At 44.9% G+C, this 24,523-nt stretch overlaps 1 protein-coding gene across 2 annotated transcripts in view; it reads left to right on the top strand.

Moving 5' to 3' along the window:
* Positions 1 to 703: 703 nt before the first annotated feature.
* MYH9 (myosin heavy chain 9) overlaps positions 704 to 24,523 on the top strand; it is an 89,353-nt gene continuing 65,533 nt past the window's right edge. The window contains exon 1 of one of the 2 annotated variants that reach the window (XM_001375963.4): positions 704 to 989. The gene's annotated coding sequence lies outside the window, so the exon portion shown is untranslated. Of the gene's footprint in view, positions 990 to 2,121; positions 2,323 to 24,523 lie in introns of those variants that run through there. The other variant, XM_056798886.1, reaches the window with a different exon arrangement.

Raw genomic sequence — 24,523 nt, 5'->3', positions numbered from 1 at the left:
TTCGGGGGGGGGTCAGTTTCATCTTTAGTAAAATGGGCACAATCGATTTAGGACTAGCAAAGGTGACTGATGGGAAGGATGCGCAAGAATTTCGGCAGCAATAATCACGTGCAAAACTCCTTCAACTCTCCGCCAGAACCATAAAGGCTGCATGGAGCTACTGTTTCTTCCTGGACCGGCCTCGCCCCATCCAAAAGCCGGGAAGCCCAGCCAGAGTCGCCGGCTCCGAGACCCAGATGCAATCTTCTGGTTGGCTCCATCTTCTGCCAGTCATTATTCTCAAACCCGGCGATCCGTTGGGGAGTGTCTAGAGAGGCGGGGCTCCCGCCTTTCCGAGAGAGTAAAGGGAGAGGGCTGGGACTGGAGAGAAAACCCGGTTCCTTTGGCTTCCAGCGCCCCTCCCTCCGTTCACTAGGCTTCCCGTGGGTCGTGTTGTCTATTCATCAAGCTCAACGATTGGTTGTAATTGGTTCAATTGAAGCAGGGGCGGAACCTTGGAGGGCGAGGCGGTAGGGGGCAGGGAGAAAGTGAACAGAGCTAGGGAAAAGCCCTTTGCTTTTGGCGTTTCCTCGCTCCGCCTCCATCGTCTTCCCACGGGCCCACGGGCCCGTCCGTCGGCCATCCAGAGTGCTGCAATTGGGCACGGGGACTCCAGGGGCGGGTCTCGGGTTGCGCGGCTTGCCGCGCATTGGGCCAGTGAAGCTGGGAGGGCGGGACTGGGCGGTGCGGGGAGCGGCGCGGCGGGGCTGGGCGCGGTGAGGCGAGGCGCGGCTGGCAGATCACCGCCGTTCCTGGGCAGGCCGGCCGGGGTAAAAGGCAGAGCGAACCTGACCTGCTGGCTGGCTGGCGTTGCCGGCTTCCTTTCCTCACTCCTGCCCGTCTTTCCAGCCCGCCTTCGTCCCCTCCGCCCGAGCGCAGGTGGCAAGCCGAAGCAGGTACCCACACAGAAGCGGCCGGACATCGGCTCGAGGGACCAGACCCGGGCTCAGGTGAGCTCTCCGCGTCCTCCGAGGCCAACGGCGGCTGCTGCGCGCGCCGCCGGGAGCGCGCCCGAGAGCGGAGCGGGCGGCTACGAGGCACATATTCTGCAGCGGCCGCGGGCGGGCTGCCACTTGGTTCGCATCCTCGGCGCGCCCGAAAATGGGGTGCGGGAGGGCGGACTCCCAGAGCACTGGAGGACCCTGCATGAGTGGGCGCTCCCCGAGGGCTGGCAGCAGTGTCGCTTGGGCTCTCTGCGACCCCTGGTCTCTTGGTGGAGGAGGTGCCGCAGGGAGGCTTGAGGACGACTTCGGATTCTTTGGAATTGGGGGTCCAGGGCTGGAATAGGGGCGTTAGGGAGCGAAGAAGGCATTTGGTGGGTAGGAGGGCGCCCCCAGCGCCGAAACCCACTTGGTCCTCATCCCCCTTAATGCTCCCTCTTCTCCCTTGGTCTCCCTTCTCTCCCTCTTCCCTTTCTGTCTCCCCTTTTCTTTACCCTATTCTTTCCCCATTCTGTCTCCCTCTTCTCTTTACCTTCTTTCAGTCTTCTCTTATTTCTTATCCTCTTCCATTCAATTGAAGAAATATTTATTAAACACCTCCTAGATCTGGGACCTTAAGTAAAAAACAAAGACCAAGTGACTGCCTTCAAGGAACTTCCACTCTGTGGAAGTTTGAGTCTCCTAGCCTTTCCCCTTCATCTCCTGGGGCCCTCTGGTGACTCAGTTTCCTGAAGTTGCCTATCCTGCCTCCTTATCTCTGTTCACTCTGTACCGGAGCTCACCCTCCCATAAATGACTACTTACTGGGAGAACTCTTAAGTCGGCCCCACTTTTTAACCCCTCCCTGGGAAGTTGGGCTAGCCGGGCTCCCAACTCTGCATGGGACAGCAGAGACTCTGGGCAAAGGAGGGGTGGGGGGCACTTTTTGAAGTTTACAGGCCTTTCTCTGAGGTAACGGGCGGAGGGAGACCGGTTGGCAGCTGTCAGGGTTAGCTTCTGAGTCAGAGGCAGACAGCCCTGCTGCAGACATTGCATTGAGCTCAGCCCTGATTTCCGCCCTCCCAACACGACTTCCTTATTCACTTGGCCTTGTTCCGTGGAGCCCAGAAAGAGGAGGGTGGAGGGAGGTGGGTGTAGTTGGGCCAAGGAAGGGAGCAGGAGCAGCAGGAGGTGGCATCCTGGAGCCCCAGGCTTGGACAGACATCAGCTCCTCCATTCTCTGACCCTTGACTTTGCTTAGGAGGGCCATTAAGGATGAGGACCTGGCAGTGGTGTCTGGAATCTGGACTGTGGGCTTTCTGCCTAGGAGTCTTTCCTACTTTGCCTTAACTTGCTGAGTGAGGTACTGCCTCAATTCTGCTTCCCTCTCTGATCACCTACCCTGACATCGGAGTCTACCCATCTTTTGTGGCTCTACTCTGGGCTGATCTAAGTTTCCTCCTTCCTGTTTGTGCAAGTGTTCGGGGCTTTTTCCAGATTGCCCTCCCCCTCCCCCTTCCCCTCCTGAGCCACACCCTGTGGGGCTTGAGGGCAGGTCTTCTGTAGGCCAAAAACCCCTCTGTAAACCCTGTGGTTTTTCTTGGGGGGGGGGGGGGGGAGGAGAAAGCTATTCCAGTAGACAGAAAACTTGATCAATTTCTTTAGATCTCTTAAACCGAGAAGGGCTCCCAGCATAATTTCAGAACCAGTTGTTAGCCCGGAGTGAAGTGAGCCTGAAAAGTTTGTATTTTGCAGCACGTGGTTCCTACAGAGAAACCCAGCTGTTTGTCCCCAGCCCTCACTCACTTCCCTGCTGCAGGGTTCTTCACTGACATCTTTTCCTGGCTTTGAAAGTAACAGGATGCATCAGTTACTGTTGAAAGCCCAGACACCTCCTCTTGTTCACTGTGTAACAGTGTGGCTAAGTTGAGCCACTCAGTTTAAGAACTCTGGTCGCCTCCCTCATACTGTCTTGCTTTGTCTTGCCCCCTTTTTAAACAGAGGAATCAGATGTTATATTTTTAGCAAACATTTCTTTACCATCTCAGCCGCTGTGGAGTATGCAAAATAGTCCTTGATTGTAGATGGCTCATGGGCTGGTAGTTCAGAGAATCAGGGACTTGCTTGCCTCTGATGGCTCCTACCTGTGCAGTAAGACACAATCTAGCACCTAGCTCAGTGCCTGGCATCTAGTAGATGTTTCATAGGGCTTGATCTTCTGGATGAGAAGCGCCTCAGCCTTGTGGGAACTGGGAGAGTACTTTTGTGATTCGGGGAAGAAGATCACGGAAGGTTCCGAGCACAATGCAAGCTTTGCTCACTGAGGCAAATTTAGATTCAGTCAGAAAGTGAAGAGTCATTTAGCAGGTAATTGGGGGTAATTAAAACCTTGCAAATTGTACCTTCTCATTTTAGGGCCATCACAGCTGCAGGTGGCTGGCCCAGCCTGGGTTGAGCAGGACAGGAAAACTTGCTTTTCAGCAAGTTAGGAGATGCATCTCCTTCAAGGCTGGTATTGAGTGATCTAGTCTTGTGCATTTGGGCTTGGAGGGCCAAGGCAGTGCCCTGGATTCCAGTCCAAAGAAATTCCAGGCCCAAGGCTTCTCCTTAATAGGTTGTATGAATGTGGGCTCCCAGCAGAGGCTGTTTCCTCATCTGTAAAGTGGAGATAATGATACTTGCCTGGCTACCTACCTCATAGGACTGTTGTGAGAAGCAAATGAGATGACGCACAGGATAACTCTTTAGCCACTGTGGGTTGTAGAAATTTGTCCAACATTTCAGAGACTTCTAAAAATGCCCTAATGGAGGGTGGCTTTCGGACTCCTACAGATCATTCACATTCTTGTCCATGAGAGCAGAGATAGAAGGCAGATGGGGAACCCTAAAGGGCTCTGGAGTCAGGAGCTACTATTCTGAGGAGCATTGGAGTTAAACTTAATCTGGCTTATTTGAGAATGGTGGCCTGTTTATCCTTCTCTAGGGTGACATGCATCTTAATTACATTTGCTTATTTGGCCTTCAGATGCATGAGACAAGGCCTCTCTTAGTTCCTCTTACTGGGCCCCAGGAGAATGTTGCCAGGAACCGGCATGGGCCTGCTTTTTGCACTTTTTTTTTTTTTGCTAAGCTTTCAATGAAGTGCCCCTGGACTGTCTGGAACCAGCTTGGCATCTTTATTTCAGAAGGAGAGAAGAGGATGCCAATTGTTTTCCTCTCCACATAGCCCTCCATAAACAAAAAGGGGTAAAAAACCCAACCTAGTTCATGCCACCTCCTCTTCATCTCATGTTCCGGAAACAGAATAGCACATGTGGTGGTGGTGGTGGTGTCGGAATTGAATGAGCATCCCTGGTTTACTGGGTAAAGCAGCATCTCCAGAGCTGCCCAGGGCAGGAAACGTATTCTCTCTTTGTGTTGGCTTCAAGTGGGCAGGGGGCTATCTCATTTTTAACTCTGGGTTTGGGGAGGGTGACTTCCTGTGGCAATCTTAGGCTGGATGAGGCCCCTGGCAGCCCCCTCGGGCTTGTGGTGAAGGATGGACTGGACACTTCTTAGCTGTGTGATCCTGGGCAACTCCCACTGCCTTAGAGTTGTTACTAAGACCAAAACTAAGAGTTTATCAAAAATCACCAAACAAACAAAAAAGTGTTCCTCTCTCCAGTGGCTGCCTGCTCTGCTGTTCTTTGCCTAAGATGTCTGGGGTCCTTTTTGACTGTCCCTTGCCTGGAATGCTATTCCCTTCTCCTCATCCCTTCAAGTCCCAGCTAAAATCCTGCCTTCTACAGGAAGCCTTTCCTTAATGCCCAGTGCCTTCCCTCTGAGGTCACAAAGCAATTTATCTTATATACAGCTCAATTAATACCTAATTGTTTTCAGTTGTCTCTCCCCTAATTGTAAACTATTTGCAGGTGGGGACTGATTTTTGAACCCCCCCCCCCCCCTTTTTTCATCCTTAGAGCTTAGTTTGTGATCCACAGTAGGCACTTAATATAATAAATGCTTGTTTTGACTACATTCCCTATCATAATACTGATTCAGATTTGTATAATGCTTTAATGATTGCAAACAACTTTCTTCAACAACCCAGTGAGCTAGATAGTACATATATTGTCCCCGTATTACAGATGAATACACTGGATCTTTCAGAGGTTGTGATTTGCCCAAGGGCACATTCATTGCTTTTAGGTGTTGGAGGAGGATTTTAAATCTGGGGTTCTTTCCCAGGTTCACTCTCCTTACTTCATGGCATTCTGTCTTATTTGCCCTACTTCTATCAAAGGCCTCGTGATTCATAGCACAGGAAACAGTCATTGAGAAGTCGGAGGTGGAGGGAACTTCAGTGTATTAAATGAACTGTGTGACCTTGGGCTTGTCACCATGCTGCAGAGGTCTCATTCTTCTCATTTTCAATGTTTCCATATGTTTTCACCATGCATTCTGTGAATTGCATTTCAAGGATCTTTCTCCACTAATTCAGGAGCCTACCATGTAATATAAAGCCAAGAGGGAAGACCTTGGAAACCTGCTCTCTGACATTCTTCCCTTGAATGTCCCTAGAATCTCCTAATGAATTCTGCCCATTACCATTTCCTACTCTTCATTGAGGGGAGTGAATGATGGTTTGCCTTTCATTTTACTGCATGGGAAAATTAAAAACCTCAGGTACCATCTAGAGAAAGCCCAAGATATCTGTCTTGACTCAGTTTCTCTAGTGGTTCTTTTCCCGATTCATATTCTAAAACCCTAGGAGTGCTAACTAGGCAACAGAGATGACTCCTCCTGCCCAAACTTTGCTTACTTGCAAAAGTAAGTATGCTTCCTCTTACATGCCAACCTCTGCTCCAACAGACATCTGGCTGGTTGGTGGTTTTATGTAGACATTGTATTAATAACACTTGAATAGAAAAGACTGTTGAAGGTAAGATAAAATTTTAAAAAAGCCATTCTTATGCCAACTGCGCCTTGATGAGCAGAGTGGTGGTGCTATCCTCAGGGTTAGAGCAAGGGGTCAGGGGTCTATTCCTTGTGTGGGCAATGGGTCTGGGGACACCAGAGGGAGTAACCCATCTCACAATTATGTTTTAAAGTACATAAAATAAAATACAGAAGATTGCAAAAGAAACCAAATCTATTGAAATCTAAAAATAGTTTTAAAGAAAGCCTGGACCCCATGGTTAAGAAGCCTTTCTTAGTAACCCTAATAGTGGAGTGGAATAGCTGAGTGAGTATAGACATTCCATTTTGAAGAGAATTATGATAAAGACAAGGGTGAAGCATCTTTTCTGCTGGGTCTGCATTCCCACAGAGGAGTGTTTTGGCTTTTAGAGGAGGAATGATGAGTCATTAACCCCAGGAGACTAGGTTTCAGATTTAGCCAATACTCCTGTCCAAAGAACCCCTGGAAGGCTTGACTACGGAGAGAGGCTCTGGCACACCTCTTGCTAAGATCTCCATTCTTAGATGTGTCCCCAGATGCAGGAAGAATGGTAGAAGCCACTTGTCACTGGCTGATGCATGTCTTTTTATTTTTATTTATTTATTTAAACCCTTACCTTCCACCTTGGAATCAATACTTCCAAGGCAGAAGAGTGGTAAGGGCTAGGCAATGGGGGTCAAGTGACTTGCCCAGGGTCACAGCTGGGAAGTGTCTGAGGTCAGATTTGAACCTAGGACCTCCCATCTCTAGGCCTGGCTCTCAATCCACTGAGCCATCTAGCTGCCCCCCTTCCCCTGTCTTTACCCTCCAATCTGTGTTGCTGAACCTGCAAATACTGCCTTTATTCAGGAAGCTTTTGAGCATCATGGTAAGTGGGCCTTAGAGAGCAGGGGAAAGATAAACCAGAAGCTCCTAGAAATTGTCCTTGCAGGAATGTACCCTGCCCTCAGGGACTTTCATTTTTTATGATCCTCAGAGAAGTCTGAATGAGTGTACTTAATTCAGAAAAATTAAATGGGGATCTGTCCCTGTGGAACTTTGTAGGTTACTGTTATCTTTTCTGATTTTAAGCACAGTTGAGGTCTTCATTCTTACTCCTCCATCGAACCCCAAATGTTCCTTGACTATGAGAGTGTCTAAATTTGGGGAAAACCATTTATGGATTTACTTAGTTTTTTCCCTTTTGGTTTTGAATAACTCAATTTCTCCCCTGCTTTAAAAAAAACAAAACCTTGATTTCACAAATTTGAAGGAAGTTTCTTTCCCCAATTGGAGGGCATCCCCTCATTTTCCACAAAGTCCACAAAGAGCACAGCTATGAATATTTTTATGAATATTCTTGTATAGATTGAAGAAAGTTTCTTAGGCACTGAGGGTAGCACAGTGGTAAACAACTACAATATGTCTGCCTTCAGGTTTATATACTTGGGGGGGATGGTGGTGAGGAAGATAATAAATTATGACAAGTATGTGAGAAGAACAAAGTACTCCCCCCAAAAGACCTACTAGCTCTTGGTATTTGCCTCTTTCAAAATTCTTATCATTGCCTGTCTTCCTCCCCCTTCTTTCCTCCCAGATAGCTTTTAGCCAAACAACACATGCTTAGCTTTTTTAATCTGGCCTCAGAAGTCAGTCCTTCCAGTCCCTTAATCTTTGGGGATGGAAGAGGCTAATGTTCATCTGAATTCCTTCCAGTTGGACTCAGCCTGTTAGAACTGAGATTCCCACAACTGAGTCAGTATTTCATTTGAGGTCTTTCTGAGCAATAGGGACAAATGGGAACTTGGTGATCTCTGATCAGGGGCCTTTTACCAGCTTGTTGTTAGGGGGTGGGTACATTTAGAGAATGGGCTCTTAAGGCCATTAATTCGGAGATGTTCCAGTAGCTTTCCTTAGGCTTTATACTACTACTACTAACTACTACTACTAACTACTACTACTAACTACTACTACTAACTACTACTACTAACTACTACTAACTACTACTACTAACTACTACTACTACTACTACTACTACTACTACTACTACTACTACTACTACTACTACTACTACTGTGGTTTTTAGTGATTTAAATTTTTTATCCTCCCCTGGGTAGCCAGGAAATGGATAGCTACTAAACATGTCCAGATCAGTTTGTTTTATTCTAAATTAGAAATTGGCTCTGGTTCTACATTGGCATCTAGCCTCAAGTGAGCAGAAAGGTAACTTTTTTAAACTTAAATTGATTAGAGAATGCAGGATCACCAGAGAGTACTGGCTTGAGGACAGATACTTTCCAAGATACTATTTCTGGTATTATGTTGGTATTGAGCTTTACTTATTCAGCATCTGTTAAGTACCTACTGTGTGCAAGGTACTATCTTGGGGACTGTCTCAGTCTGAGTTAGGAAGAGCTGGGCTGAAATCTTGTCTTCAAGTACTTGGTACATTTGACCTTGGGCAAGTCACTTAACATCTCAACCTCAATTTCCTCCATCTCTAAAAAGCAGATAAAAATAATAGTACTTACCTCACTGGGTTATGAGAGCATATGGGAGATAATTTTTTTTAGCCCTTTCTGGGCAAGGGCAAGGGCTAGGCAAATTCAGTTAAGTGACTTGCCCAGGGTCACAACTAGGAAGTGTCTAAGGCCAAATCTGAACCTTGGTCCTGGAGGTGATCTTTATAAAGGATTCTGCATATCTTAAAAGTCAGCTATTAGTAATAACCACGTCCTCTCTTTCTATTTGAATGAGATAGGCAATGACTGACCATTCCAGCTGGTTTACTCCTACCTCTTAGTTTAAGGTTTACTACCTTACTAAGCTGTTTTAGACATTTGTTACATTAGATACTTTCTTTAAAATAAAAAAAAAACTAAGGAAATTGTGTTACTTCAGAGCCTTCATAGGTTCAGAAGCTTGAGTTTCCTGTGTTTTGATGAAATTATTGGACTGAAGAAGGCAACTTCCTGTTTAATATCAAGGACTGGTGGGCCTTGGATAGTCCTATCTTCCTCGTGAGTAGAGTGAAAATGGTGATGGCTCTGTGGCAGTTCTTTCAGGAAAGCCCTGATCTTTTGAGTGCCTCTTCTGGGCAGCCTATTGTTTGGAGACCATGGGCATTTTCATGTCCCTGGGTCATCTTTGTTTTTTATATAAACACCACTTCTTCTGACTTCTTGGTCATTTAGCATACTCTTTTTTTTTTTAAAGCCATTACTTTCCATCTTAGAATCAATACTGCAAATTGATTCCAAGGCAGAAGAGTATTAAGGGTTAGGCAATGGGGGTTAAGTGGCTTGCCCAGGATCACACATCTAGGGAATGTCTGAGATCAAATTTGAATCCAGGATCTCCTGTTTCCAGTGACGGCAGTCTATCCACTGAGCCATTTAGTTGCCCTCCCCCTTAGTTGCCTTCCCTACTGGAAGCATAAAACCCTTGTTTTGTTGTCTTGATTTCCTTTGACTTGTTTTTTCTGACTGTTCCTTCTTAGTGTTCTATTATTATCTGTTTCCCATCCTTAACTATCCCCTCAAGATTGTTTTGGACCTTTCACTTTACATATTTTACATTAGCCTCTATGCCTTTAATTATCTCTAGGTACTCACCTAAAATCTATGTATTCAAACTTAATCTTTCTCCAGGTCTGTCAGACATGAATCTCACTGGTATCTCCAACTTGTTCAAAAAAAGCTCATCATCTTTCCTTTAACTCCTGTCAAGCCTTCTACTATTATTGTTCAGAATACCATCATCTTCCCAGTTGCCCAGATTTGTAATTCTTCTCCGTCTTTCCCCCAGTTATTTGCTAAATCTTATTCCTTCTGTGTCTCTTCTTCTTTGGCTTCAGTCTTCTCTCCACCCAACAACTAATTGATCTCCTCACTTCTCAGCCTCTTCCCTCTCTAATCCATCTTCAATCCAGTAGTTACTAATATTCCCAAGAAATAGGTCTAACTATGTCTCTCCCCTGCTCAAAAATCTTCTTCTTCTCCCTATTATTGCTAGATACAATACAAACTCTTTAGTCTGACATTTACAGGCACCTATAGTCTTGTTCCTACTTCTCTTTTCAGACTTGTGTTCTTTTTCCCTTACTTTGGCTTATACCCATAGTGATGTATCAGATATTCTGTATCCATGCTTTTTCACGGGCTGTCTATCCTCTCTGTGCCTGAATGCACTCTCTTCTTACCTTTGTCTTTTAGAATTGTTTCTTTCAAGGGATAGCTCACTGACTTCCTACTGGAAGCATTCTCTCTAGTGTTGAGAATTTTCTTTCTGCTGAAATTATTGTATATTTACTTATATCTCTCCAACAAGAATGTAAATTCTTTGACTGTTTCCTTTTGTCTTTAGAGTTTCAGTGCTTAGTACAGTGGGTCCTTAATAAATGCTTCCTGAGAGTCTTCATAGGCTGCAGTGTGCAGGGAAGGCTGCAAGGAACCTGCAGCAGACTCGAATTAGGGAGGAGAACAGAGTTAGTGCAAATCCCAGCTAGCCAAGCAGGATGGTCTTGGTAGCCTTCTTGGGAAGAGAAGGTGCTGATAAGGCTCAGCTTACCAGTTTCATAACCAGTTAGGTAGTCAACAAGCATTTATGAGGTACTTACCATGGGGATACAAAGAATGGCTAAAAGGTAGTCCCTATCCTCAGAGAGCTCAAATCTTAATAGAGGAGATAGAATGCAAATAACTAGGCATAAAAAGATGAAAAATAGAACAGATGAGAAATAATCTTGAGGGAACGCAGCTGGAGGACTTGAGAAAGACCTGGTGAAAAAGGTGAGATTGGAGCTGAGTTTTGAAGGAAGGGAACTAAGAGGCAAATGAGAGGGGCCCACAGCCTTCTAGGCACAGAGGCCAGAGATGGAGGAGTGTGTGGGAGGCACAGCAAGTTAGACCAGTCTAGCTGGATCATAGAGTGCAGGGAAAGGAATAAAAGAGTAAGAAGATCAGTTTTTGATCAGCTTAAAATGCCAAAAACAGTGAAATGGATACTGGATTCTGGAGGCAATAGGGAGCCACTGGGGCTCATGGAGCATGAGAGTAATAGGGTCAGACCTACACTTTGGAAAAATCACCTTGGGTAGAGGATGAATTGGCCTAGGGAGAGACTTGAAGAACCAAGGAAGCAATTGCCAAATAGGCATCACAGGGCATGTGATTGTTTTTCCAGAGTCTGGATTTGTACAGTAGTCACACTAACATTCTACAGTAAGACAACTGATAGGGTGAGGTGCCACTTATCTAGCTAGTAGGAAGGTGTCTGAGGAGGTATGTCTTTGGAACTAAATTGACCAGACCCTCTCTGCCACCCACCAGGTCAGAAACTGTAAAATCAGAAACTGAAAAAGAATTAAGGAATTAGGGAGGAGGAAGGAAAAATGCAAGCTGAAGATACACACAACTATTCCTCAGACAAAACTAAGGAGATGGTAGGAAAGGAGCACATTTTCTCATGGATGATGGTAAGAACTGTTCCAGTTCAAAGCTTAGTTTGTTCATTAAGGACAAGAACTGATTTTTGAGGTGTCCCAATTGTAATGAGAATAACAGAGTTTGTGTTCCTGTTGAAAGGTCTGGGGCATGATCTGGCCCCTTCATTGAGGAATACCCTGGAATATTGTATAAACTGAAAGGAGCTCAGGATGAGCTCTGCTCAATATTGATTCAGGGCAGAACAACACTTAGTAAATTACCAGCACCTTTTGAGAGATTTCCTGTTAGCTAAACGTAGCCCTTTAATATAACCATAACTTGAGCAGATGGCTGGCTAATTCCATTCTCCCTCCCTCTCTTCAGTGAATGATGGGAGTGTAAAGACACCCCCTTCCCCTCCAAATTCCCTTTCTCTTGACAGTTTTTATTCCAGAGCCCTAATGGATTGCTTCTGGGACTTTCTTCTAAGGACTATGGTGGAGGACCCCTAGATTCTTTCAAGCTCTAAAGGACTTGGACTTGAATGATTTGTAGGATACTGGTCAGAAGGCAGCCACTATGTTTGAAGTTGCCTTTTAGAAGTGCTCTCCTAGATCAGAGTTTGGATGGATTGTGGCTCCTAAATAATGGCAGATCCCAGTTAGAGAGGAGGGAAGAGACCTTAGAATCTCACAGCTTCCTGGTGCCTTCCTGGTAGTGATGTCAAACCCCACAGAAGAGGGGCCCCTACCGTCGAATATGTAATGTTATCTATGTTTTATTATGTTTTAATTTATTTTGTTAAGTATTTCCTAATTGCATTTTAATCTGGTTCAGCCTTTATTCAGTAGTGTTGCAGCCACCTGTTTGACAGTCACCTCTGCCTCAGAACAAACATTCAACTCACTGCTTTTCTCCTTTTTATGAATGAAGATACTGAGGCCTAGTGAAGGAGAGTGCTTTGCCCAGGGTCAATCATAACTAGTCATTAGTGAAAACCAGGTTGCCTGATCCCCACTCCAGAGCCTCATCCATTTGCATCAGCCTTGTCTGTTTCCTGGGGTTATTACCTTGACTCACTGGCATGTAACACTTTTTACTTGCTGAGGGGAAAAAAAAGAAGGGATATATGTGTGGGTGGGTGTATTTTTTTTCTCAAAATGGACTTACCCTATCTTGCCATAAGTTATGATTGAGACTAATTCCCATGATTTAGTAATAATCTGGCTGCCCATCTTGAAGTTTGAAAATTAAGTATTGACTCTTAATGTAATGGAGTAAGCTGTGGTCTTAAACCAAAGACCTAGATGTCCTGAATTTGACACTCAGCATACCTGTATGATTCTGGGCAGGTCAGTTGAATCTGAGCCTCATCTTCATTTTACATAGAAAGAAACTTGTGCTGCCTACTTTACAAAGTTAATTGTGAGAGAGATTATGTGTCTAAAGAATTTTGTAAACCTTCAAGTATTTAAGTTAGTAGTAGAAGAAATATGGTAGGTGCTTAATTGATTTTTGTTGCATCTAGAGAATAACTTTTTCTCTTGAGATGAAAGTAGTTTCTGATCCAATATTGAGAGGTGGGAAAGGAATGATGAGATTGGGCCTACTAGAAGCCCTCTGGCCTTCTACAAAATACCCATACCTCCTACTTTGTCTTCCTCTCTGGAAACGAAGAGTTCTATCTGTCTCATTTTAGAGTGATCCTGTAGAATACTGGGCCTAAAGGCCTCTTTTGTAGGGGGCTGCCGCCACCAAACTTGTCTTTCCTCCTTAAGAGGGAAGGATTTATTTCTGTCTTGATTTTAGAGTGGCCACCAAGAATGTCTTCTCCCTTCTGGAAGTCATTTGCTTGTGGGCACAGCCTCTCAGAGAAGACTAATGTTCTTTTGTGGATGTGTGTCCCATGCCTATGCCAAATAAGAAGCAACAGTCCCCCAAGGAGTTATTGGTTCTGATTGTAAACTTGAAATTCAGATTCTAAGCCCAGACATTGGGTGGCAGCCAGCTGACACTTGCTTTATAGAAAGCACATCTCTGTCTGTCTGCCTGTCTGTGTCTTTCTCTCCCTCCTCCCCTTTTCCCTCCTGTTCCCTTCTCCTCCTCTACTTGGCCACATTATTTCCTCCTCATGCTTGGAGTGATGCTTGGCTATTTATTCCCTAGATCCCAGGCATGGGCTTATTTAGCCTAGCTAGCTTTATGGGCCCCACTATGAAGCACAACATTTTGTGTTCCAGCCAGTGCTTGTCTGGTTGCTCAAAACAGCAAAGGAGACTGGTCAAAGACCTTGCTAGCCCACTTACATTTAAGGGGCCCTGAGCTTTCCCATTCTTTTAAGAGCGATGATGGAGGCAAGTCTTCCCAAAACTAGGTACCCTGTGTAGCATCCCAAGCATATTCACATCTATGAAATATAAATGACTGTATGGCTACTGTGTCTCCAAGCATAAGGTTATACCAATGAGGCTTGTGAATGTAACCTTGAACTGGCCATGCGGCCCTTGGCTAAGACAAACTCATTAACATGCTCGGACTCAATTCCCCGGGAAAGCGCGGTTTGCAATCTACATGCCCAAAGGTGTTCCCTCTACCTTGCCACCCAATCTTGATTGTCTATACTTTGTGATGTGGCTCCTACGTGCTTGGGAGTACCGCCCAAGCAGGACAGGAATAAAATCCAGAGGCAATCCCATGAACTTCCTCTTGGCTCTTGGCCTTTCTCCCCTTCCATGGAGCTCCACTGGGCTCCTCAATGACTATGTCTCTCTCTCCTCTTGACCTTCTCCTTCCCCGAGGCTGTAACCATCTCCGCCAGCATTCCCTACCTTAATCTCCTCCTCCACCTCGTGTTCCTTTGTACTCATACTCTCCTATCAAAGGGAGTATCATAGGGATTGCCTGCCCTATCCAACCACTGACTTGTCCGTGTCTTTCATTTCCACCCTGGTTCTCGGTTCCTACCTCTCCTCGGGTCCCATCACAAAGGTGAGCCCCTTCCCTTGTGGGACCCTGCTGGTCAGGGAGGTCCATTAAGGAAAACCCCACACCCTGCTAGAAGAATTTTGTTTCTCAGAGAGCTTTCTGGTTAGGCAAAGCCTGGCTAAGTCACCCTCTGACTTGTTTCACGTTTGCTGCTCCAAGAAGTGGATGTGGGGATGTGCCAAGCAGAGGAAGGGTTGAGTAGCCATTGAGAAATCTCTCATTACACTATTAATGCCATTGGAAGCACTAACTGAAGAACTGAGGTCCCACTAATATCAGGATGCCCTCTAGCTTCTGACTTGCCATCAATCCATCTCATTTGGACTTCCTTCTCAATCCTCATCCAGGCCTTGAGCAGAACAGTATTCCTTTCTAAAAGGAAGAAGTGTGGAACCCATCAGTAATTCTACATCATAGATCAAGGAGAGCAGGTAGACCTCACCATGGAGAAGGTCACGGTTCAGTGATTCTTTTTCTTATTTAATTGTCCTTGGGTGAACTAGTGGTTGAAGTTTCTTACATTTTGGTTTCCAGTAGGAATTTAAAGAATGTTTTAGTTAACTGATCAAGTTAAAGGGAAGAGGTCAAAGTATCTGAAAGGCTTATCAGATGACTTTTGTACTCCTGGACCTATTTGGTACATTCAAAACTATCTGTGATTGGAAGTCATTCTTTCTGTCTGTCATAATTCATGACAGTCTGATGAGATGTTCCATTTAATATATGAACAAGAGAAACTTAGGTCAAGTTGAGGGGTGGCCCAACTCTCTCTGAGGGCCTAAAAGGGTGGGAGAGGAAACAGAAAAAAAGGGGAGAGAGAGAATGTGTTTATTAGCTTGGGTGTGGGTCTGAGGGCTGTGGGGTTTAGAACTTGGGAAGAGAGAGGTCTTAAAGATTGTCTGGCCCAACCTGTTCATTTTTACAGAGAAGAGGTGGAAGTGACTTCCAGAAGTAAGTGGCAGAGATGGAATTTGAACCCTGCCCTCCTGACCCCAGATCCATCACTCTGCTAATAGCATGTTGCACTTTAGTAGACTGTATGCCTCTCCAAGGCTGGCACACTGGCATTTCCCTGTGTGTCTCAAGAACTCGGCACAATATTTTACACATCCTATTCTTTTTTTTTTTTTAAACCCTTACCTTCCGTCTTGGAGTCAATACTGTGTATTGGCTCCAAAGCAGAAGAGTGGTAAGGGCTAGGCAATGGGGGGTCAAGTGACTTGCCCAGGGTCACACAGCTGGGAAGTGTCTGAGGCCAGATTTGAACCTAGGACCTCCCGTATCTAGGCCTGACTCTCAATCCACTGAGCAACCCAGCTGCCCCCTACACATCCTATTCTTACTGATGATATGGATCTTCCTTCCCAGGGACAGACTGTAACCCATACTTGCCTCCTTGTTCTGATCCTTCAGTTTTTCTACACAAATCTTCCCAGGATGCTGAGGGTTTTCCTCATCTTGATACCATTGGGATATGTGGGTTGTTCATCAATTATCCTTCCCTCTGAGTGCATAATTGACTTTTCTCTTTTCAGTCATACATCTTTCGGGTAACATCCTTGATTCTTGGGGGCACCATTCCTTTTCAGTCAAGGTTGGCCCATGTTGTGTCTCTTTGTTTCTTTGAAAACTGTTCTTTCCTGTAACTCTGAGACATCGGCCTCATTGGGAAAACATTGTTAAGAATATGGACAGCTGGTCCATCATACCACTGGAGATGGACATTGAGCATAGCCTAGAATCTGTAGGGGGAAAGAAAAGCTTTGGATTGTCTGAGAAGTTGCAAGATACTTTTAATGATGCTAAAACCCTTCTCTAAAACATTGCTGGCTCATAGTAGACTCTATGGCCAAGTGGGTACATTTCACTTCTTCCTCTGTAAAAGCAGACAATTGGGTGAAGTGACTACCAAGGTCTTTTCACATTCTACATTTATGATCCTTTGAAATCTGAACCATATTTCCTTATTATAAAGCACCATCATCACAGTACCCCCCTTCCTGCCATGGGTCTCATCAGCCTCTGGTGAAGCCCCTTTGAGCATTTTTCTCCCCTCTGTTTTCAGGTATGGCTTTGGGCCACCACAAATCATTCTTTTCAGGTAGCAAAACAGCTAAAGGCTAATAACTAAATCCTTTCTTGCATGGAGTGACTTGCCTTTGTCCTACAAGCCAGTGAAAATCTTCTGGTTGTGTTTTAAAATAGGCCTCCTGATTCAAGAAAAGCAATTGGGGTGGATGTTTGGGTGAGGAAAGAGCTTGTTCTGTGGCCTTTGTCCTAGGACTTTAGATTGAGGGGTAGGGATGGAAGCTATGATTCTGTTGATGTTGGGAACTCCCAGTACAGAAATTCCCTCTGCCTATTCAGGGCAGCAGCATCTCAGCTATGACTTTAAGCTTTGTAGAACCTAGTGGGGAAATGGCTGCTTGGCCAGAGTCACAACCAGGATGCAGTTGAGGCTGGACTTCAACTAATCAGGCTCTCCTGATGCAGAGGCTGACTTTCCCTCTGTGATCTCAGGCTGCCATGTATGTGCATGTGCTTTCTCCCTGAAAGATAAACCAGTAATGTGGGCATTTAGTGGATGTTTACTGTCAAATCCAGGAGATCTTTTCTCCCCATTCTTTAGTCTGAATCTTACCAGTAAATATTAGTTGAATCACCGAAGTTTGTAGCTTTATACTTGGAAAGGACTTTAGTGACCATCTAGTCTAGTTACCCTTGTTTTATAGATCTGGAAACTGGCCTTTAGAAAGGAAGTGACTTGCCCAAGGTCACCCATCACAGGAAGTGGTGTGGCCAGACCAGTCCATGAACCAGGTCTGCTGACTACCAACATTATTTTCCTTAGCAAAATGGTGCCCTGACTTTAATAGGGAATTAAATGGCAGGAACTTAGTGAGTTAAGTCTTTCTAGTAGTCAGATTTTGGATTCCTCCCACCCCCCAAACATAGTTCAGTAAATATGTTGGAGCCTGGGTTATAACCCAAACGAACAGAAATGCCCTGTTTATCAAAACCTCATCCTCAGATTCCTCCACAAATTGGTCACCTAGCCTGGTTTAGTTACTGAATGGATTGGTCATCTCACCTGATTTAGTTGGTATGCAGCCATCAAGGATTTCTCAAGCTCCTCCTAGGTTTTTTATTATGACCGTGCAGGATTTTTATCCTTACAACAAACTTAGGAAGTTGATGAATACCTATTTTACATATAAGGAAAATGATACAGGTGGAAGTTAAGTGACTTGCCCAGGGACCCAAAGTTAGTATCTAAAGCCAGATTTGAATTCAGGTATTCTTGACTCCACTCCTATTACTCTAAATAAGACATGGCCCATTCCCTGAAGGGAATATCTTTGTTTTCTGTTATGGATTTAATACCATCTACTGAGAACTGGGTCAGACCGTAAGAAGTTATTTTGGTTCATCCTCTTCATTTTATAAATGAGGGAAGTGAAAACCAGAGAGATTAACTTTTGCAGATGGTCTGTGCAAAGGTGGGCATTGGAATCCATGTTTTCTGCCTCCAAAGCCAGGGCTCTTTCAGCTGTCCTCTATGGAGAGATAGTTCTGTCCATCTTTCTTCTGTGATTGTATTGTCTGCTTTAGGCCCATCTCATTGTTGATTTCAGAAGAATATCCATATTTTCTGTGAAATTTTGGAGCATCAAATATCTGTTATCTTCAAGTGTATTTTCTGGATGTGGGGGATTATTGTTCTCATATTTTGTTTAAAAAAACAGGATCTGTTTTGTAGCTGCTCTCCCCTTTGAAAAAACTTGGCTACCTTTTCCTTCCTGGGTGTGACCATTGACCTGGTTAAAAGCTTCCTGTATGGACTGAAAAAAAGATTGGACTAGGAGGCAGAGGACCCAGTTTCTAGTTCTGACTCCTTCACTAGTTGTGTGAGCTTGGGAGTTTGAGAGAGAGTCATTTACCTTTCCAACCTTAGTTTCCCTTAGAGCTTTTTTCTTATATCACTTTTATTCATAAATAAATTACTTCCCTCCCCTTACTCAGTGAATCTTTTCTTGTAACAAAGCAACTGTGGTCTTGCATTTTTAAGCTACTTAAATTTTTTTTTATTTCTTTCATTAACTAGATCTTAATAACAGGTCAAAAATTTTTAAGCACTCATTTTTAAGAATTTTGAGCTCTAAATTCTCTTCCTCCTAGTTCTCCACTCCTTTAGAAGGCAAAACAGTATAATATTGATGGTATCATGTGAAGACTTATCAGCCATGTTACAGAAGAAGACACATGAGTTTTCCAACCTAGTTACTGTTGCTTTGTTAGAATGAGCCTCATGAGGGTGGAATATTTTATAGTTTCTTCTGACTAACTGGAGATCCTTGGGCAAATCACATAACCTCCCAGGACTGCCATTTCCTCTTCTGCCAAATGGAGTTTGATGGAAAGACCAAAGATTCTTCCTTGCACTTAGGTGATTCTTTCCCATGTACGTAGCCAGTACTGGAAGTCCTGACAGCTCTGCTTTGTCATGTAAACACAGTTTGTTGCAGGATCATCATCTTCAATTGAAGTTGTTGCAGAATTCTGGGAAAGGCACTGCACTTGGTGCAGGATGTGGCCTGAGGCCCACTTTAAGCAGCCTGTTGTACAGTGATCTCAGTAGCGGCATGAAGTTGATCTGAAGCTGGACTAACTTATTTTGTGAGATCTGAAACAGCCTTTGGCAGTCTAGTCCAGCAACAACTTTTTAGGTATGAGGAAAGAGAGGTGAAATTTTTATTGAAAATTTAATTGAAACTTGAAATTAGATCTTGTGGGTGTCTGAGGAAAACAAGATGAAAGCATCATGCTTCTTATCATCCAGTTTGGCCACTTCTAGGGAGGCTGCTCAGTGTTGGACAAGCCCCACCACACTTTTCACAAGAAAAGAATTGATGTGAAAAGAGATGAATGCTATTGAGTGGCTCTCTGAGTGAGCTGGCTTTGTAATGCCACAGCCAAAGAAGGTAACTGTGGTCTTAGTGCTGCTATTTCTCTGGTTTGAGGTCTCCTTTAGAAACAGCAGTGACAAGCAGAACACATACAGAAGATGGCAGCCCAAATCAGGAGAGGAGAATGAGGCCTCTGGGGATGATCTAGAGGAGATGAGGGAATGACAGAACACCAGCAACCTTTGGGTGAGTTAGCTGGAAAGAGGTATTAAATATATTGTGCTTAGCCTCACAGGGAAGCCACAAAGATGTGGATTCTGCTTAACTCACAGAGCTGGTCAGCATTGCCCTCTCTGGGTGCTGTGGGTAGTGAACCTTTTGGGATGTTGTATACAGAATATGTGCTTCAGGAAGGCCATGCTAGGACAGATGGCCATGGAGAGCCTGTGTCCCACTCTCTGGTTCTTGGGACCATTTGATCTCTAGAGGGAGAGATAGTAGAAGTATTAGGAGTCTCAAGGCCACTATTGTGGGGAGCAATGATTGAAATAAAAGCAACTTTGAAAATTTAAGGTGGTCCAATAATTGGGGAGGCCTGAAGGCCAAGTGACAAGCAGGGTGTTAACCCAATTCAGTGAGAGAATATTTGAGCAAAGCACCCAGCACACAGTACGCCCTTTCCTTGGAGCCCCAGACCTTTTGGAAGACTGGAGAGCTCATGGCCTCACCCCAGGCCAGGGATCCAGAGAGGTCTGCCAGCCTTTAGTAGTTAGTAGGGGAGCTAGGATCTGCAGCTTCTTCTCATACTCTGTCCCTCTTCCCCCACCATCCAAACCAACTAGTTAAGTAAACTCTAATGTGTCATGGGCTCAATAGACAGAATTTCCTGCTAGCAGTTGCTTTCGGTTCATAGTCACGTGCTAGATTTTGAGCCATCTTAGCATCGACTCAGAAAACCCAATAGGCTGCACTTTCCAATTGAGACAGCTGCTGTATAATTAAATCTCTTAAATATGGTTATTTTTCTGCTTTGGGTTTTAGCAAACTATACTCAGATGCTTGAGGGGGGAAAAACTGTTCTCTCAGCAGAATGAAGGGAAAAGGGTAGCTGAAGTGCAGGGGAAGGGAAAGGATAGTGTGGGTCTTGTCCCTCTTGTCACAGGAGTCAGACTCTGAATTCTGGCCTTATTACTTACTGTGTAGTCTCTGGGCCTAAGTTTCTTTATCTGCTAAAGGAGAGGATTGGATTTAGGTGATCTCCAAGGTGCTTTTTAGGTTTAATCTTCTCATCTGCTTTCTTTATCTGAAAGTTGACTTTTCCCCCTCTTTCAAGCCAGTGTATTTACTTAAAATATCATCTGACTCCGGACAAGGATTCTGGCTGGGCCAGGTGTACACAATGTGCTGAGGTACCTACAGTCCGGGGGCCTGTTAAATAGTAACTTTGCAGCTGAAATTCCTTCAAACTTACTAAGCTGAGACAACCCATATAAGGCAAATGCTACAGGAGGAGGGGTTGGAGGATTAGGCTGATGGGCTCTGTTCTTTCCAGTTTGCTGGGGGTTTAAGGGAAGAATGTGCCATTTGGAGGCCCCCCCCCTCCTCCCAAACCAATGACTCCACAGAGCCCTGGGAACTGGGAAGCTGTTCCTCCAACTCAGCAAATGAATCCAAGGTGGGGTTGGGGTGGGCAGGAAGTTGGAGAGAAGCCTTACTGGGCCTGCCTTCATCAATGAGAAACTGAGAGAATTTAAAATCAAAAGAAATGGTTGGGGGGGGGGGTGCAGCTGGGTGGCTCAGTGGATTGAGAGCCAGGCCTAGAGATGGGAGGTCCTGGGTTCAAATGTGGCCTCAGACACTTCCTAGCTGTGTGATCCTGGGCAAGTCACTTGACCCCCATTGCCTAGCCCTTACCACTCTTCTGCCTTGGAACCAACACACAGTATTGATTCCAAGGTGGAAGGTAAGGGTTTAAAGAAAAAAAGAAATGGTTGGGGATGAGACAGTGGTGCTGTAACTGTAAGTGTCAATAAAAGACTTAGGGGGATTCACCAGGAAAGTGACTGGCCCTTTGGAATCCTAGAGGGTTAGAGACAGAAAGAACCTTTAGCAGCAGCAGCATATGGCAGCATAGAGAGCCCTTCCCCCTGGGCTCCTAAGACAACTTGGGGAGAGCTCCTGGCTAAGCAGGTGAGGGCAGTGTTGGCATGAGCTCATTCTTCACATAGCTCACCAATTAAAGCAAAAGTCAGACGCCCAATGCCAAGACACTTATTCAAACAGCAGAAGCTCTGCTTCTTGGGGCACTTTTCTGGAGAAAGTTCAGGGTTGAACCTGTTGGCTTCATTATAGGAGGGGAAAGAAGGACAGATTCTATCAGAAAAACCACCTTGGGAGATTACTCTGTCCAGCTGCCTTACACACATTAGAAACTCTTAGGGCCTTTGGGATCCTGCTTTCTAGAACTCCAGTATAAGGTAGGAAGGTCCCAGCATTAGCCCCACTGGTCAGAGCAGTAGTAAGGAACAGAAACCCTTGTCCCCATAGCCTTTCTTGTCTGTCCTCCTTGACCCAGTTCAGTGGCTTGTGCGTAGGTGTTCAGTGTTTGCCTTGTGAATCAGAGGGGGCAGTTTTAAGTGACCTCTTAGATGTCTTCCTTAATGTGAATGGAGGTTCTGCTCCAAGGCCCTGGACTTCTTTCTTTCTCCCAGAGATTGGCCTGCATTCCTGGGATTTGAGTCTTATCTTGTTCTGCCCCCTCCCCCCTCAACACACCCACCTGAGACACTCGGAGAAAGTGGCTTAGTCATCGGATTGTAGAATCCGAGCTAGAAGGGACCTTATGAGACCAAAGTCCAACCCCTTCATTTTTATAGGTAAAGAAACTGAGGGTCTGGGACTAGGGATTGACTTGCTCAATCAGTAGCAGAATTTGTACCCAGGTCCTCTGCCTCCAGATCCATTGTTCCCTATGAATATCTTGATTATAACATGCAGTTTCAGATTCCAGGCCCTAATGTTCAGAGGCCCAGAAGGGAAATCTTACTCCAGGTCACAAAGAGCAGTAACTGGGTTGAGGGATTTGGCCTTCTTGCTGTGAATAACAAAATAAAGGGGCTCCTCGAATTCTGGGTTTTTTTTTAAGTGTTCTGGGCCTAGAAAAAGCTGAACATTGTGTGGCTTGGGGGCCTTTGGATGTTTCAGAATTTGGTGATGCTTCGGAAAGAAAGGCTGAGATGTGACAGTGGTGATTGGAGAAGATGGAGAGCTCCCCATTTCAATCATGGATGTTAACTGGAAATGTTCTTTCAGTTCAGATAAGTCATGGGAAGTCTGCCTAGAGCCTTTGAGTGGAGGAGGAGGAGGAGGAGAGACTTTTTAAGCCCCAGTGCTAAATTCCTCTCTTGCCTTTCCCTAGTCTGGCTTTCTTATCTGCTAATCATCAGCACAAAAAGGTTGGAATACTGCTAATGGAAACAAGTCTCAACTCCTTCTCCAAGCAAACAACATTCCTGAGGTGGGGGTGGTATCTTGGGCCCTCTCCCACCAGCCCCTTCCTCACCAGCCTCCTGAGCAGCTGCTCCAGCCCCTCCTTCCCTCCCTCCCACTCTGAAGTGCAAGAAGGAGCCTTCACTGGGTGGAGATTGTATAAAGCAGGGCTGCTATGGCCCCTACCTTAACTGACCTCTCTGGATAGCCACCAGAACTGAAACTTGTAGAATAAACCCTTCTAACATACCACTCTGGCCTGGAACATCTATCTCTTATCTTTCCTTGGCCTCCAGGCTAGGCACATTTACAGAGGAGGAGGCTGAGACTCAGAGAAAAGGACTTGGGCAAAGTTACTGATCTGTTATTGGTATGACATTCAGGGCTCTCCCACCTTAACTCCTCAGCTGATTTGGGCTGATTTTCCCACCTCAGAGAAACAAAGTAAAGGGCCTGTAATTTTAAATAGACTAATAGTCCCCTGAAGCCTCAGTCAAGCTGCCTTGGGTGGTGACAGAACAAGTTTCACCAAGGCCAGTCTAGTGAGAGTTTTTCTGAACCTTGCTTTGCTAATCCTCAGAAGGCAGATGGATTGTTATGAGTCCTGATTTTTTTTACAGATGAAGAAAGCAAGGCAGAGTTAAGAGACTTGTGTGGGGACACTTATAATAAGTATCTTGAGGTCAGATTTGAACTCAGATCTTCCTGACCCCCAGGCCTGATGCTCTATCCACTGGGTCACCTAGCTGCCCTGTGTTGTCTGTCAGGGATATTAAATAGGATTGAAGGTTGAGCTGGGTAACTTTTAAATTCTAAAATCTTTTCCAACTTTGGAGATTCTTTCAACCTATAGATCTGTGAAGAGTGGAATGAGGGTGATGACTAGGTCAGGTATGAGAATATTCCCCAAGTCTTGACTTAGTTTTGGAAAGGTCCTAAGAAGCCATCTGTTGACAACTGTCCTAGATAACTCTTTGCATTGTTAGGAGTCTGAAATGTCTAAAGACCAAGAAAAGTTCCAAGTGCCAGCTCTTTGGACACAGTCTTCTCTGGCTCATTCCAACTTTGTGACTGGGCTCAGTATTTCTCAGGAACCCCTTAATCTCATTTTATGATCTTAGGAAGCATAAAAATGGCTGACTGGGCCCTGCTTGTCCCTATAGTCCTTCAGTTATCTAGAGGATGAAGGGGAAGGGCAATTCACATTTAGATAGTGAGAAACTGCTTCTGAGTCATGTACTGATCTGACATGTTGGAACCTGTAAAAGAAGACTTAAGAGAGGACCTGGTTTCAAATCTCACCTTCGACCTGCTGGGCCCCAGTTTCTTCATTTGTAAAGTTAGGGAGTTAAGCGGAATAGCTTCTGAGCTGCTGCCCAACTTTAGAGCTTTAATCTTGAAACTAGGTTCAAATCCTTTCAAATGAGCTCATATCATTCAAATGAAATGCTTCATGACATCTGGAGTTCTAGGTCCATTGACGGCTCTATTGTCTGGGACTTAGGAATCCTTCCAACCAAGGATTTTTTATGTGAGAAGATTTGCTCTCTACTTAAAACTAGGGGCTGAATTCTCTAGGTGTATTTTCACTTTTAGTCATATTGTCATACACCTTCCCTCCTTAATGATCTATGGGGCTTGACTAGATTATTTTTCTTTGTCCCACTTGAAGGAACTTGTAATGTAGATGTTTGAGGATATCTGCTAATCATTTATTTATACCGTCATGGAAGCTTTCCAGTGGAATCTGGAATCCCAGTGTGTTGATATCATTTTAACACAAAAGCAATTTTAAGAGGAAAGTAGCCATTCTTGCTTAGTGGGATGGAGACATGAAAG

Source organism: Monodelphis domestica, chromosome 5 (assembly GCF_027887165.1).
Source record: "Monodelphis domestica isolate mMonDom1 chromosome 5, mMonDom1.pri, whole genome shotgun sequence".
Classification (NCBI taxonomy): Eukaryota; Metazoa; Chordata; class Mammalia; order Didelphimorphia; family Didelphidae; genus Monodelphis; species Monodelphis domestica.
This window is presented reverse-complemented; position numbering and strand designations above follow the sequence as displayed.